Raw genomic sequence first — 14,535 nt, forward strand, 5'->3', positions numbered from 1 at the left:
GTGGCGAGATCTTTTTCTCCGCATTGTCCGGACGTTGGAGGGACGTGATGAATGCTTCCAGTATCGCGAAGATGGCATCGGCAGACCTGGACTTACGCCGTTGCAGAATTGCACGGTTGCGATCCTGCAGTTGGACTACGACACCACAACAGATATGTTCGACGAGTACCTTCACGTCGGGGAGACAACTGTTCGCGATTGTCTGAAGAATTTTTGTAGGGGAGTTGTGGAGGCTTTTGGCGACACATATTTGCGATGTCCGACTGCTGATGATTGCCAGGACCTGATGAGGATGCAAGAGACGATGCACGACTTCCCTGGAATGCTAGGGAACATCGACTGTATGCACTGGTAGTGGAAGAATTGCCCGACGGCGTGGAGAGGCCAATTTACTAGTGGCTACAAGGGTAGTCACCCGACAATGATCCTCGAAGCAGTCGCTGATCATCGCCTCTGCATCTGGCATGCATACTTTGGTGTAGCCGGGTCGAACAACGACATCAACGTCCTCAACTTGCCACCCTCTTCGCCGATCAATGCAGGGGCCGCGGCCCGACCATCGAGTTCACTGCCAACGGCCGCAGATATCATATGGGGTAATACTTGGCCGATGGCTGTTAGAGTTTGTATACTAGAAATCACGTTTCGAGTGATTGAATACTGTAAAACTCTTATTTTATTTTCCAATGAATAAAACAGATTATTTTTGTCATAATGTTTTTATGTTTTACATTTAATGGATGTTAATGCATGTTTAAATGTATAAGTTAACTTAACAAAGTCTAAGTCTTTGTTTCAGTAGACCGGTTGTGGGCGTCGTCCACTTTAAGGTAATACGGTCAGTTCTAAACAAAGAAAAATATGAATTTCACAACCTAGATGGAATTAGACTACCCATCGAGAAAGGTTGCAATGTCAGTCCGCATATTTCTAAGCCTTACTGAAATAAGATGACATTGGTGTGGTATAGCACTGAACGGATCTAACAGCAAGACTTGCCTTAGGCTATCTACTGAAAGGCGAGGTCTTGATAAATATTTATTTCTTAATCAATGTAGGTTAGCATTGAGCATACGGTATTGATTATGCATTGCTTTGACTTATCAAATGGTGCGGGTTTTTCGTAACCCAATTATCCTGATATATTGGGCAGTGGTGATCGATATCTAGCGGTGCTAGGATTGCTATTATATTGAATCGTGCACGAGGTGAGTCTCGTTTGATAATGTCCTCAAGAGGAGCGCGAAACGAAGTTTTATTATTCGGAACCTAGCTAGTTGGAGTATGATTACTCTATGAATAATAAATAAGTGTTTCATGCTAAGTCCACTCTTGGAATTAATAAGAAGTTAATTAATTAAGTCAATAGCAGACATTAATTACTTAATGGACATATTAATCTTAAGCACGGGAAATGAAAGATAAACGGAAACCCGGATTACTTATAATTTCGGATTTGGATGGGGAGAGTTCAATATTACTTCTGTAGTGGCTGCTCGTAATATTCCAATTATAACTTATATTAAATTGTGGGTTCAATTTAATTAGTAAAAAGTAAATTGGATGAGCCCATATCCAAAGCCTTCCATAGATCCCTGTCTGGGCCCAAAAGGAACTTAATATAAATAGGAGAATAAAGGAGACAGAAAACACAATTTTCATTATTGTAATTTTCGAAAATTATAGCCCAGCTGTAGAGATTTTCGAAATCCTCTCCTATTCCAAAAAGGATTTCTTATGTCTTCTTTATTTAAGTCCTAGTATTCTAGTAAGATCAGCCCACACTGATATTGGAGTACAGTTCGGGAACCAGAGAGAAGATTTGTGGTCTAGTACTCAAAGCATCACGTGGAGAAGTAGCTAGCCATCTTCAATTCTTCGGAGAATTAATTAGGTATTTTTCTGCTCCGTAGAAAAGCATGTTTTAGGTTTTCAATATTCTTAAAGCATGATCAATTCAAGTTATGAGCATGATACATGTGATAATTACGCGAATAGATTTTGTCTAAATAATCTGCTAAATAGATCTGATTATTATGTGATTTATTTGCATGCTCTTCCGCTGCTAGCACCATCAATTGGTATCAGAGCCAGTCTTTGGCTCTGATTATTTGGATTTAAATTTCGCGAAATTCATGTATGCATGTATTAATTGATTACGAAGTATGTTCTTGTGTTTTTATTATTTATGTTTATGCATGTTGAACTCAAGAACATTCGAATCATAGAACTTGAATTATTCGAACGTACGAGATGAGCGATTCGTTGGCGCTTGCGCCGGGACGAATCGCACTACGTGCGATCGAGATAGGGTTGTCAAATTGAGTGGGAGCCGAGGGTGCCGGGCATCGGGCGACGCGCCGGCGAGCAAGGGCTCGCGCGCGCCGCCGGCGAAACCGACCAAACCCTAGCCGGCTCACATCAAGCTCGACGACGCGCAACGAGTGCCGAGGGGATGCGATCACGTGGCGACGCGCAAGCGAGCAAGGGCTCGCGCGCGCCGCCGATCGAGACCGCGGGCCCTAGCCGGCGACCGGCTGTGTCGGAAGGTGATGAAAGGCGCGACAGCTCGTCCGAGAGCTGCCGAGATGCCAACAACCCTAACCCTAACCCTAAAACCCTAATCGCCCAGCCCTAGCGATGCATGACCGAGAGCGGCCTCAGCCGCTGGCTCGTGCAAGTCCGCCGGAGCAGTGGGAGCTCGACGGAGCTGCGCAGTCTCACTTGCGCGGCTGGTTGACCCGATGGAGGGAGTCGCGGCGAACTCGCCGCGGAAAGGGGGAGGAAGAGTCGCGCCAATCGGCGCGGTATTCCGGCGATGGTCGGGCGGCGATCGCGCTGCCCCGACGAGCGTCCCCGGTGGATATCTTCAAATCTTCGTTGTTGATGATTCGTGCAAACCTCGAATCTCTAGATATTGACGAAAGATTATTTTAATGATTATTTAATTTTTTAATTAATAGATATCATTAAAAATAATGTTATTTAATGAAATAAAATATTTTGGGAAGATTTCCCTAGATTTTAGGAATATTTGGATTATTTTCTATATCTATGGATATTTTATATCCTAGATGATATAGATGAGAATAATTTAATAGTTTCCTAAATATAATATATCTAGAATTTATTATAAGATAAGATATATGTAAGATTACATTAAATAATATAATTAATATTCTTCCTAATCTTGAACTTGGAAATTATATGAATTTAATTTTTCATGTCTAGTTAAGATTATAAATAATGTACTTTATTTTAGATATATCTTATAGTATGACATGAATAAGAATTAAATCCTAGATTAATAATTTCTATACTAAGACTTTAAAGATTATAAAAGATTTAATTATCCAGTCAATTAAATACCAACAGAATTTAATTAGTCTTAATCTGCCTTAAGGCTAAAGGATAATTAAAGAAAAACCATAACTAAAATGTCTAAGCGATAATTATGAACTTATGGTTTATATATGGTCTCCATCGGTTGGACTGCCAAATTTTGTGAAGCTGATTTTCTAATATTATCGCCACCTACAAAGTAGGGACAATAATCCTACGAAAACAGTAAGTTCATAAGGGCGGACTTCTCACATAATAAATAGAATGAACTAGAAAGTGGTTCCCAATATTATTGTCACCTGCAAAGTGGGGACAATAATCCTAAGGAACTACAATTTTCAGGGTTCAATCAGAATTTATGAGATAGCTTGGTTTTGTTATCAACGCACGAACATTGTTATGGGAGTGTGTTGTAGAAATAAAATTCTGTAATGCTAAATCTGATGGTCATGCTTAGGCAGCATTTGGCGTGTTGACCTCCAAAGGAGGAAGATATTGATGCGTTAGGTGCTGTGACCAGTAAAATTGTAAAGTTTTTAATGCGTACTAACCTCCAAAGGAGGATACAATTTATTAATTTTGCTGTTGTAAGATTTTGAAAAGTTCTATGGTTAATCTACTCAATTTCCTTACATAAGTTTATGACAAATAGTAAAATCTTCTGTTTGCAGTGCAATAAAATCCGTCAAGATGTCTTTTAATCCTCTTTCTGCCATTCTCAAAGAAAACAAACTCGAAGGCCAAAATTACATCGAATGGAAACAAAACTTGGATATCGTTCTCACAGCAGAAGAGTACAAGTTCGTGCTCACTACTCCACGCCCAGCTGTGCCGGCTGCCAATGCCGCGCAAGCATTGCGAGATGCGCATAGACGGTGGCATAAGGCGAATGAGATGGCTAAGTGCTATATGTTGGCTTCTATGTCATCAGTACTCAAGCATCAGCATTCTGCCATGGAAACTGCCGCCGAGATCATGACAAATCTCGCAAATCTTTTTGGTACTCAGAATCGAACGGCTAAGTCTCAAGCCTTTCGGAGTATCATGACGAAGTCTATGAAGGAGGGCTCGTCTGTGAGGCAACACGTCCTCGAGATGATGAGTCACCTCAACCAGATTGAGGTATTGGGAGGGACGATCGATCCCGAGTCCCAGGTCACTATAATCCTTCAGAGTCTTCCCCCTAGCTTCCAGCAGTTCAAGCTCAACTTTGAGATGAACAAGCGGAATTATACTTTGGCAGAGTTGCTGACTGAACTTCAGTCGGCGGAGGACCTTATGGTTCAAGCTAAAGTAGCTATGTTGAGTTTGACGCCTAATTCCTCTGGCTCTAGGGCTAGAAGAGGAAAGAAAAAGGCACCGAACCAAGTGACAGTTACCATTGCTAAGGGAAAGAAGAAACAGCGGGGTGACAAGAAGCAAACTGGAAAATGCTTCAAGTGTGGAGAGAAAGGTCATTGGAAGCCAGATTGTCCTAAAAAGGGCAAGGCTACAGGTATGCACCATGCTCTAGTAGTCGAGTCATGTTTGGCTTTGACATCTACTCATACTTGGGTTATTGATACTGGAGCAACTGATCATATATGTTTTGATCCTGACTTAATGCAGGTGACAAGACGGCTACATGATCGTGAGATAGAGGTCCAGCTGGGCGGCGCTACGAAAGTGGCGGCCGTTGCAGTGGGAGACGTTTATTTACGTTTTTCTAGTGATAGATTTTTGATTTTGAAGAATGTTTTGTTGATACCTTCTTTTAGAAGAAATTTAATTTCAGTTTCTAAATTGTCTTTTGATGGATATTCGATTTCTTTTAATGACAATTGCGTTATTAAGAAAGATGGTTCTTATATCTGTCGTGGTATCATGGAAAACAATCTGTACACGATCACTTCTACACAATTTAATCAACGTAAATCAGAACTCAATGCTACATCGAAAATTTCTAAGAAAAGAAAAGAACCTTCAACTTCAATGAATGAAACGTACTTATGGCACCTTAGACTTGGTCATGCCAACGAAAGAAGGATTCATGCGATGGTTGATCAAGATCTTATTAAAGGTCTTGAGAAGGAACCGTTTTCGAAGTGTGAATCCTGTCTCGAAGGCAAGATGACTAAGAGACCTTTTAGGTCAAAGGGGAATAGGGCCAAGGAAGTACTTGAGCTCATTCATACTGATGTGTGTGGACCAATGTCAACCGATGCAAGGGGCGGCTATCGATACTTTGTCACCTTTATAGATGACTTCTCGAAAGTTGGATATGTCTATTTGATGCGCTACAAGTCTGAAACTTTTGACAAGTTCAAGGAGTTTAAGGCTAAAGTAGAGACGCGTCATGGTAAGACTATCAAATGCCTGCGATCTGATCGCGGAGGCGAATACCTAAGTGCCGAGTTTTTGGACTACTTATCAGTGGCGGGAATTCAATCCCAAACGACTGCGCCGGGCACACCCCAGCAGAATGGCGTAGCTGAAAGAAGGAATAGGACCTTATTAAATATGGTCCGCTCGATGATGAGTTATGCACGGTTACCTGTTTCGTTTTGGGGACATGCGTTGCTCTCCGCAACTTATCTCTTAGACCACTTACCTTCTAAATCAGTTCCTACTACCCCATATGAGTTGTGGAATGGGCGAAAACCCAATCTAGAACATCTCAGAGTATGGGGGTGTCCGGCTCATGTATTGGAAAAGGATCCAACTAAGCTAGAGTCTAGGACTGAGGTTTGTGTGTTCATAGGATACCCTAGAGGAACGAAAGCTTATGAATTCTATAGTCTCAGAGATCAGAAAGTGATTGTGAGCACTCATGCCACATTCTTAGAGGAAGACTATGTAATGAATCATAAGTCCAGCAGTGAGATAGCTCTTGAAGAGCTAACTCAAGTTACAACTTCCATTAACCAAGAACAATCACCTAGTGTGACAACACTTCCAGAAATTTCAACTAATACTCCAGATATTGTAGTGCCGCGCCGCAGTGGGAGGGTCTCTCATGAGCCCGATAGATACATTGGTTTGGGTGAGTGCATGGATCACTCCTCGGACAGCAATGTACTTGATCCCTGGAATTTTGCAGAGGCGCAGGCGGATGTCGGTCATTGCGAATGGGTGAAAGCAATGGATTCGGAACTACAATCTATGATAGACAAAGACGTCTACAATTTGTCTGTCCTACCCGAAGGCTGTACTGCCATTGGGAGTAAGTGGATATACAAACGTAAACGTGGACCCGATGGACGAGTTAAAGTCTTTAAGGCAAGACTAGTGGCTAAGGGGTATACCCAAAAGGAAGGCATCGATTACGATGAGACCTTCTCCCCAGTGGCCATGCTCAAATCGATCCGTATACTTTTGTCTATAGCAGCTTACATGGATTGGGAAGTATGGCAGATGGACGTTAAGACTGCGTTTCTAAACGGGAGTCTTGAGGAGACCATCTACATGGAACAACCCGAAGGCTATGTAGTAAAGGGCAAGGAACACATGGTTTGGAAGCTTAAGAAGGCCATTTATGGCCTCAAGCAAGCCTCTAGATCATGGAACCAGTGTTTCGATCAAACTGTTCAAAAGTTTGGATTCGAAAAATGCCCTAATGAAAGCTGCGTGTATAAAAAGGTTGAAAAGGGAAATGTTGTGTTCTTAGTTTTGTATGTAGATGACATTCTTCTAATTGGAAACAATAAAAAGATGTTGTCATCAGTACGAACTTGGTTGTCCAGCCAGTTCGAGATGAAAGATATGGGTGATGCGGGACACATTCTCGGTATCAAGGTTCTTAGGAACCGAGGTAAGAGAATGTTGTGCTTATCCCAAGAATCTTACATCGAAACGGTACTTAGACGCTTTAGCATGCAAGATGCCAAGAAAGGTTTCCTACCTTTTAGACATGGCATCCAGTTATCTCAAGAGATGTGTCCTAAGACAGCATCTGAGATAGCAGAGATGAGAAGAATACCATATGCCTCGGCAGTTGGTAGTCTCATGTATGCTATGCTTTGTACTAGACCCGATATCTGCTTTGCTGTTGGCATGGTAGCAAGATATCAATCAAATCCCGACCAAGGACATTGGACTGCCGTAAAGAACATACTCAAGTACCTTAATCGGACTAAGGACTATGTTCTAGTTTACAATGCAGCCGAGCTCTGTCCTTTAGGATATACAGATTCAGACCTTCAGGCTGATCTAGATTCGAGAAAATCAACTTCCGGATATGTGTTTACCTTAGGAGGTGGAGCTGTAATTTGGAAGAGTGTAAAGCAGAAATGCATTGCAGACTCTACCATGGAAGCCGAGTATGTGGCCGCTTCGGAGGCTGCAAAGGAGGCTGTATGGCTTAAGAACTTCCTTCTGGACTTAGGTGTGGTTGCGAATATGCCCAAGAGCATCACCATTTATTGTGATAATTCTGGTGCTGTGGCAAATTCGAGGGAACCACGGGCTCACAAGGCGAGCAAGCACATAGAGAGGAAGTATCATATCATTCGAGATATAGTGCAGAGAGGAGACATACAAGTGGTCAAGATTGAGTCAGAAAACAACCTGGCAGATCCTTTCACGAAGGCGTTAGCGGTAAAGCCGTATGAAAGCCATGTTGAAGGAATGGGAGTTCGACTAATTCAAGACCTCAATCCGCTTTCAGTATAAGTGGGAGATTTAGACGTGAGCACATTTTGTATACTCGAAAGTGTTTTGAGTATAAGTGGGAGATTGTTAGAGTTTGTATACTAGAAATCACGTTTCGAGTGATTGAATACTGTAAAACTCTTATTTTATTTTCCAATGAATAAAACAGATTATTTTTGTCATAATGTTGTTATGTTTTACATTTAATGGATGTTAATGCATGTTTAAATGTATAAGTTAACTTAACAAAGTCTAAGTCTTTGTTTCAGTAGACCGGTTGTGGGCGTCGTCCACTTTAAGGTAATACGGTCAGTTCTAAACAAAGAAAAATATGAATTTCACAACCTAGATGGAATTAGACTACCCATCGAGAAAGGTTGCAATGTCAGTCCGCATATTTCTAAGCCTTACTGAAATAAGATGACATTGGTGTGGTATAGCACTGAACGGATCTAACAGCAAGACTTGCCTTAGGCTATCTACTGAAAGGCGAGGTCTTGATAAATATTTATTTCTTAATCAATGTAGGTTAGCATTGAGCATACGGTATTGATTATGCATTGCTTTGACTTATCAAATGGTGCGGGTTTTTCGTAACCCAATTATCCTGATATATTGGGCAGTGGTGATCGATATCTAGCGGTGCTAGGATTGCTATTATATTGAATCGTGCACGAGGTGAGTCTCGTTTGATAATGTCCTCAAGAGGAGCGCGAAACGAAGTTTTATTATTCGGAACCTAGCTAGTTGGAGTATGATTACTCTATGAATAATAAATAAGTGTTTCATGCTAAGTCCACTCTTGGAATTAATAAGAAGTTAATTAATTAAGTCAATAGCAGACATTAATTACTTAATGGACATATTAATCTTAAGCACGGGAAATGAAAGATAAACGGAAACCCGGATTACTTATAATTTCGGATTTGGATGGGGAGAGTTCAATATTACTTCTGTAGTGGCTGCTCGTAATATTCCAATTATAACTTATATTAAATTGTGGGTTCAATTTAATTAGTAAAAAGTAAATTGGATGAGCCCATATCCAAAGCCTTCCATAGATCCCTGTCTGGGCCCAAAAGGAACTTAATATAAATAGGAGAATAAAGAAGACAGAAAACACAATTTTCATTGTTGTAATTTTCGAAAATTATAGCCCAGCTGTAGAGATTTTCGAAATCCTCTCCTATTCCAAAAAGGATTTCTTCTGTCTTCTTTATTTAAGTCCTAGTATTCTAGTAAGATCAGCCCACACTGATATTGGAGTACAGTTCGGGAACCAGAGAGAAGATTTGTGGTCTAGTACTCAAAGCATCACGTGGAGAAGTAGCTAGCCATCTTCAATTCTTCGGAGAATTAATTAGGTATTTTTCTGCTCCGTAGAAAAGCATGTTTTAGGTTTTCAATATTCTTAAAGCATGATCAATTCAAGTTATGAGCATGATACATGTGATAATTACGCGAATAGATTTTGTCTAAATAATCTGCTAAATAGATCTGATTATTATGTGATTTATTTGCATGCTCTTCCGCTGCCCAATGGGTGACGGGAGAATCTTGTTTGCGGCTGTAAGATCGGTATTGTATTCATTCAACTCAAAATTATATTATCGTATACATGCCTCTCTCTTAAGTAGGCAAAGAATTACATAAAGATGGCAAGATTTGCCCTAATATTTATTCCCTAATTACCATGATTCTACAATCTTTTCACCCATAATTAATCTTTTCGTTACTTACATATTTTTCCTTTCCAACACTCCCCCTCAAGTTAAGTAACGGGATTCCCCATTTTTAACTTGCCCAATACCTCACGGAAGCTTCTTGCATCGATAACTTTCGTAAGAATATCTGCCAGCTGATCTTCAGATCTCACAAACGGGAGTTCTACTATCTTGGCTTCTATATTATCTTTGATGAAGTGTCGATCCACCTCGACATGCTTTGTCCGATCATGTTGGACTGGATTTTCAGATATACTGATTGCCGCCTTATTATCGCAGAACAACTTACATGATTTTCCCGAGTTCAAATCCAGCTCGGTCATCAACTTCTTCAACCATAGAATCTCTGTCAACCCACTCTTGATTCCTCGGAATTCTGCTTCAGCGCTTGATAGGGCCACTACCTTTTGCTTCTTGCTCCACCATGTGACAAGATTTCCCCCTACAAAGGTGAAATAACCAGCGGTTGATTTTCTGTCATTTGGATTTCCCGCCCAGTCAGGATCGGTAAACCCATGAATCTCCAAGTGTCCATGATTCTCAAATAGAATTCCATGGTCCGCTGTCCCCTTTAGGTATCGAACAATCCTCAGTGCTGCTTCTCAGTGAGCCACTTGAGGTGCATGCATGAACTGACTAACTACACCAACTGCATAAGCTATGTCGGGTCTAGTGTGGGAGAGGTATATCAATTTTCCAACTAGACGCTGATATCGAGTGCGGTGAGTAGCCTCAACTCCTTCTACAATCTGTAGACCATGGTTCTGGACCATAGGTGTGTCGACTGGCTTGCATTCTAGTAGTCCCGTTTCAGTCAGTAAATCAAGAACATACTTTTTCTGACTAATAAAGATCCCCTTATTCGATCTTAGCACTTCTATACCCAGAAAGTATTTTAGTAGCCATAAGTCCTTCATCTCAAATTCTGCAAACAAACTCTTCTTTAGTCGGTCCATTTCCTCTTTGTCATCACCAGTGAGGATCATATCATCTACATAGATGATCAGACATGTAATCTTCCCTTCTCTCTTTTTTAGAAACAATGTATGATCAGAGTTGCTTTGCTTGTACCCACACTTCTTCATTACCTCTGTAAACCTCCCAAGCCAAGCTCTGGGCGACTGTTTCAGCCCATACAGTGTTCGCTTCAGTTTGCAAATCTTCTCTCATTCGAATTCCCCAATAAATCCAGGAGGTGCTTCCATATAGATAGGCTTCTTTAGTTCCCCATGTAAGAACGCATTAGTTACGTCGAACTGATGGAGTGGCCATTCCCTGGCCGCTGCTATCGAGAACAACACTCGAATAGTACTCATCTTGGCTACAAGTGAGAATGTCTTTGCGTAGTCAACTCCATAGGTCTGAGTATAACCTTTGGCTACCAGTCTCGCCTTGTACCTTTCAATCGATCCATCCGGTCTCCGCTTGATGGTGAAGACCCATCTACACCCCACGGTTCGAACTCCATCAGGTTTCAGACAAACCTCCCATGTATTACTCTTTAGTAAGGCTCGCATCTCTACCAGCATTGCTTCCCTCCAATGAGGCGTTTTCATGGCCTCCTCGGCCGTGTATGGAATTTCCTCCTCCTCATAAAGAGCTGCTTCAAATGCCCTAGCCATTTCAGTTAGATTGGCCTTGGCCAGGTTTTCCATAGAATATCTGCTTTTGCGAATCCTTTCAGGACTGTATCTCTTTGCCAGGATGCCACGAGTGATCCTCGAAGGAAGCCTATAACGGCCAGTATCACCATCAATTGCTGCATTCTCACTCTCATCTACACTAGACTCGTCAGGGGTAAGAAATTATCTAAGCTAGTTTCAGGAATTACCTCAGATATCACTGGAGGAGAAGATTCGGGCGTAGGCATTTGAGGAGACTCTACAGCAGACATGGCTGGCTCAGCGGTGGCACTAGCTTGCTCTGTTAGTTCCGCGGTCGAGATGTTTGGGTGTGGCACCGACAAATTGAGGGGTCGAATTATTTCACACTCCCCCTTACCAGGATTCTCCCCCTGACCCCGAGGTTTGGTGTAAAAATATTCACTATCTAGAAAACTACAATTCATGGTTGTTATAATTTATCCCATACCCCAAGAAAACACATTTTATTGCACATGCAGAAAATTTAGCTCTTTCATGTTTTGGCACATGCACATAAACAAAACAACCAAAGATTTTGAGCGGAAGAGTAAAAGGTGTATGAATATCAGTTAAGGATGAAAGAACCTGTAGAGGAGTTTTCATACCTAATATTTTAGTGGGCAGATGATTAATTAGATAGACAGCAGTAGCAACAGCTTCGGGCCACAGAAACTTAGGGACTTCTGAGTCGAAAAACAGGGCTCTTGTGATCTCTAGGATTACCCTATTCTTTCTCTCAGCTACCCCATTTTGTTCAGGTGTGTAAGGACAAGTAGTTTGATGAACTAATCCATTTTCCTTAAAAAAATCTGTCATTTCTTTATTAACAAATTCCCTACCATTGTCGGATCTAAGGATTTTGATACCGGTTTGGAATTGTGTCTGGATTAAAGTAAAAAAGTGAGTAAATTTTTCAAAGACTTCAGATTTATGTTTCAAAAAATATACCCAAGTTAATCTAGTGCAATCGTCCACAAATAAAAGGAAATATTTAAATCCATGATCACCAATAATGGGAGCGGGACCCCAAACATCCGCATGTACTAAAGAAAAAATAGTCTTAACACGAGTATCGCGTGACCTAAAGGATTGTCTGTGGCTTTTCGCCAAAACGCAAGACTCACAAGTAATATCCTTAAAATGAGAAAACTTTGGAAAAAGCAATTTAAAATAACCCGAGGATGGATGCCCCAGTCTACGGTGCCACAACCAAGCTTCCCGGTTTGCAGATCCGTGAGCAAGCATTGCGGTGCCACATTGTTGAGCAATCTCATCCACATAATAGAGACCTTGACGCTCAGTGCCACGCCCAATTATCCTCCTCGTCCTGATATCCTGTAATACGCAGAAATTTGGATGCATCAGTAATGTACAGTTTAATTCTTTCGTAATATGGCTGATAGACATGAGTTTATGGGATAATTTGGGCACATATAGGCAATTTTTTAGTTTTAAGGTTGGAGAAATTTCGATGGTTCCACTCCCATTCACAACAGTTAATTCCCCATCAGCAGTTTGTATATGTCTTTTTTTCGCTCCATCAAATTGAGAAAAACATCTCTATCATAGGACATAGTATCAGTTGCCCCACGATAAAAAATCCATCCACTTTCCTTAGAATCGGTTCTACTTTGGGCAATACAAGCAATCGGGATATTCGTCAAAGGTGCAAAACGATCTGGGCTAAGGAAAGTACTTTCAGCTAATTTAGGGGTTTTATCTCGAAATTCATTATTCTGGGGCTCAGATTGAATACTCTTAGAACTACAGGGGCTGTAATAAAAATGACTCATGCAATAGGGTGTTTTTTTAGCATCAATCGAACTTGGAGGACTAAATAGAAAATTAAATTGGGGATTAGGATTTGTCAACCCTAATCCCATACCTCCAATTGAGCCGCCTCCTTTTCTCTCCGCGAAAGCTGCCTCCCCAATTCTGGCTACCCCGCCGGCTCTGCCGCCTCCGCCTTGCTGCTGGGCGATGTCCCCTGCTTTTCCACGGGCGACGTCGACCTCCCAGTTGCCCGCATCTTGCAGAAATAGTCCACCGCCTCCATTCTCCATCCCGATTGCCAACCGTGCCTTTGCCTTTTGATTCTCATCCCACCACTCCGGGAACCCTACGAGGAGAAAGCACGTTTCTCTGGTATGTTTGTTCTTTCCACAGTGTGAGCACCACATCTTTGATTTGTCGGGTTTGAATCCTTGGCGGTTGGGTGGTTGTGCGGTGGCTCGCGGTGGTGGCTGGTTCGACCGTTGTTGAGGTTGGTTTCGGACGGTGAATCCGAGTCCAATTTGGCCCGATGATGAGTCGCTGTTGATTGCGCCGGTCTGGTGGTGGTCAGGGTCTGTTGCCGGCATCATCTTGCGTCGTGCGGCTTCTCTTTTCACCATCCCGTACGCGGTCTCGGCTGAGGGCAACGGGACCTCTTTGAGAATGTCCCTCCGGATTTCGTCGTATATCGGGTTGAGTCCTGTCAGAAATTTGAATAGGCATCTGGTTCCTACATATATTCGGAGTTGGCTGATTCCCTTGTCGCAGCAATCGACCGGTTGATATTGGCACCGGTCGATCTTGATCCAAACTCCGTGAAGTTGTCGCCAATACGTCTCGAGCCCCTGTTCTCCTTGGACGACCCTGCCTGCCCTCTCCTCCAAATCATACAACAAATATGGATCTGCCGTGCTTTCAAAAGTGGTTTGTAGGCTCTCCCATACAGCCTATGCAGTCTGATGGTGTGCGAAATCGACAACGATTTTGGTCTCAACGTTGTCAATGATCCATGAGAATACGATCATATCGGCTTCCTCCCAACTTGAGTAGCCTCGCATTCCTAGTTCCGGTGGAGGCGGTGTACCAGTGATATATTGGTTTACCCGCCTCCCTACAATTGTTACTCTCATCAACCGTTTCCACAGGGAGTAATTCGTCCCGTTAAGTTTAACGGCTAGAGTAACATTCTTGCTCATCTTTAATCGTCCATCCTCAATATTGTCTGGTTTCGGTTCCTCCTCGCTATCTGACATTTTTGGTGTAGATTGCAGGTTTGCCTTCTTGGCCGGGAAAGGTTTCTAGGCTATGATGATATTTTTCTGAGCCTTTGCTCTGGTACCATGTTGTAAGATCGGTATTGTATTAATTCAACTCAAAATTATATTATCGTATACATGCCTCTCTCTTAAGTAGGCAAAGAATTA

At 42.0% G+C, this 14,535-nt stretch overlaps 1 pseudogene; it reads right to left on the reverse strand.

Annotated features, from left to right (window-relative positions):
* Positions 1-12,635: 12,635 nt before the first annotated feature.
* Positions 12,636-14,364, reverse strand: LOC148933924 (uncharacterized; annotated as a pseudogene).
* Between the last annotated feature and the right edge of the window lie 171 nt (positions 14,365-14,535).

The sequence above is a fragment of the Salvia hispanica genome, chromosome 1, assembly GCF_029641045.1.
Source record: "Salvia hispanica isolate PSC_SH4W2 chromosome 1, Shi_PSC_v1, whole genome shotgun sequence".
Lineage (NCBI taxonomy): Eukaryota > Viridiplantae > Streptophyta > Magnoliopsida > Lamiales > Lamiaceae > Salvia > Salvia hispanica.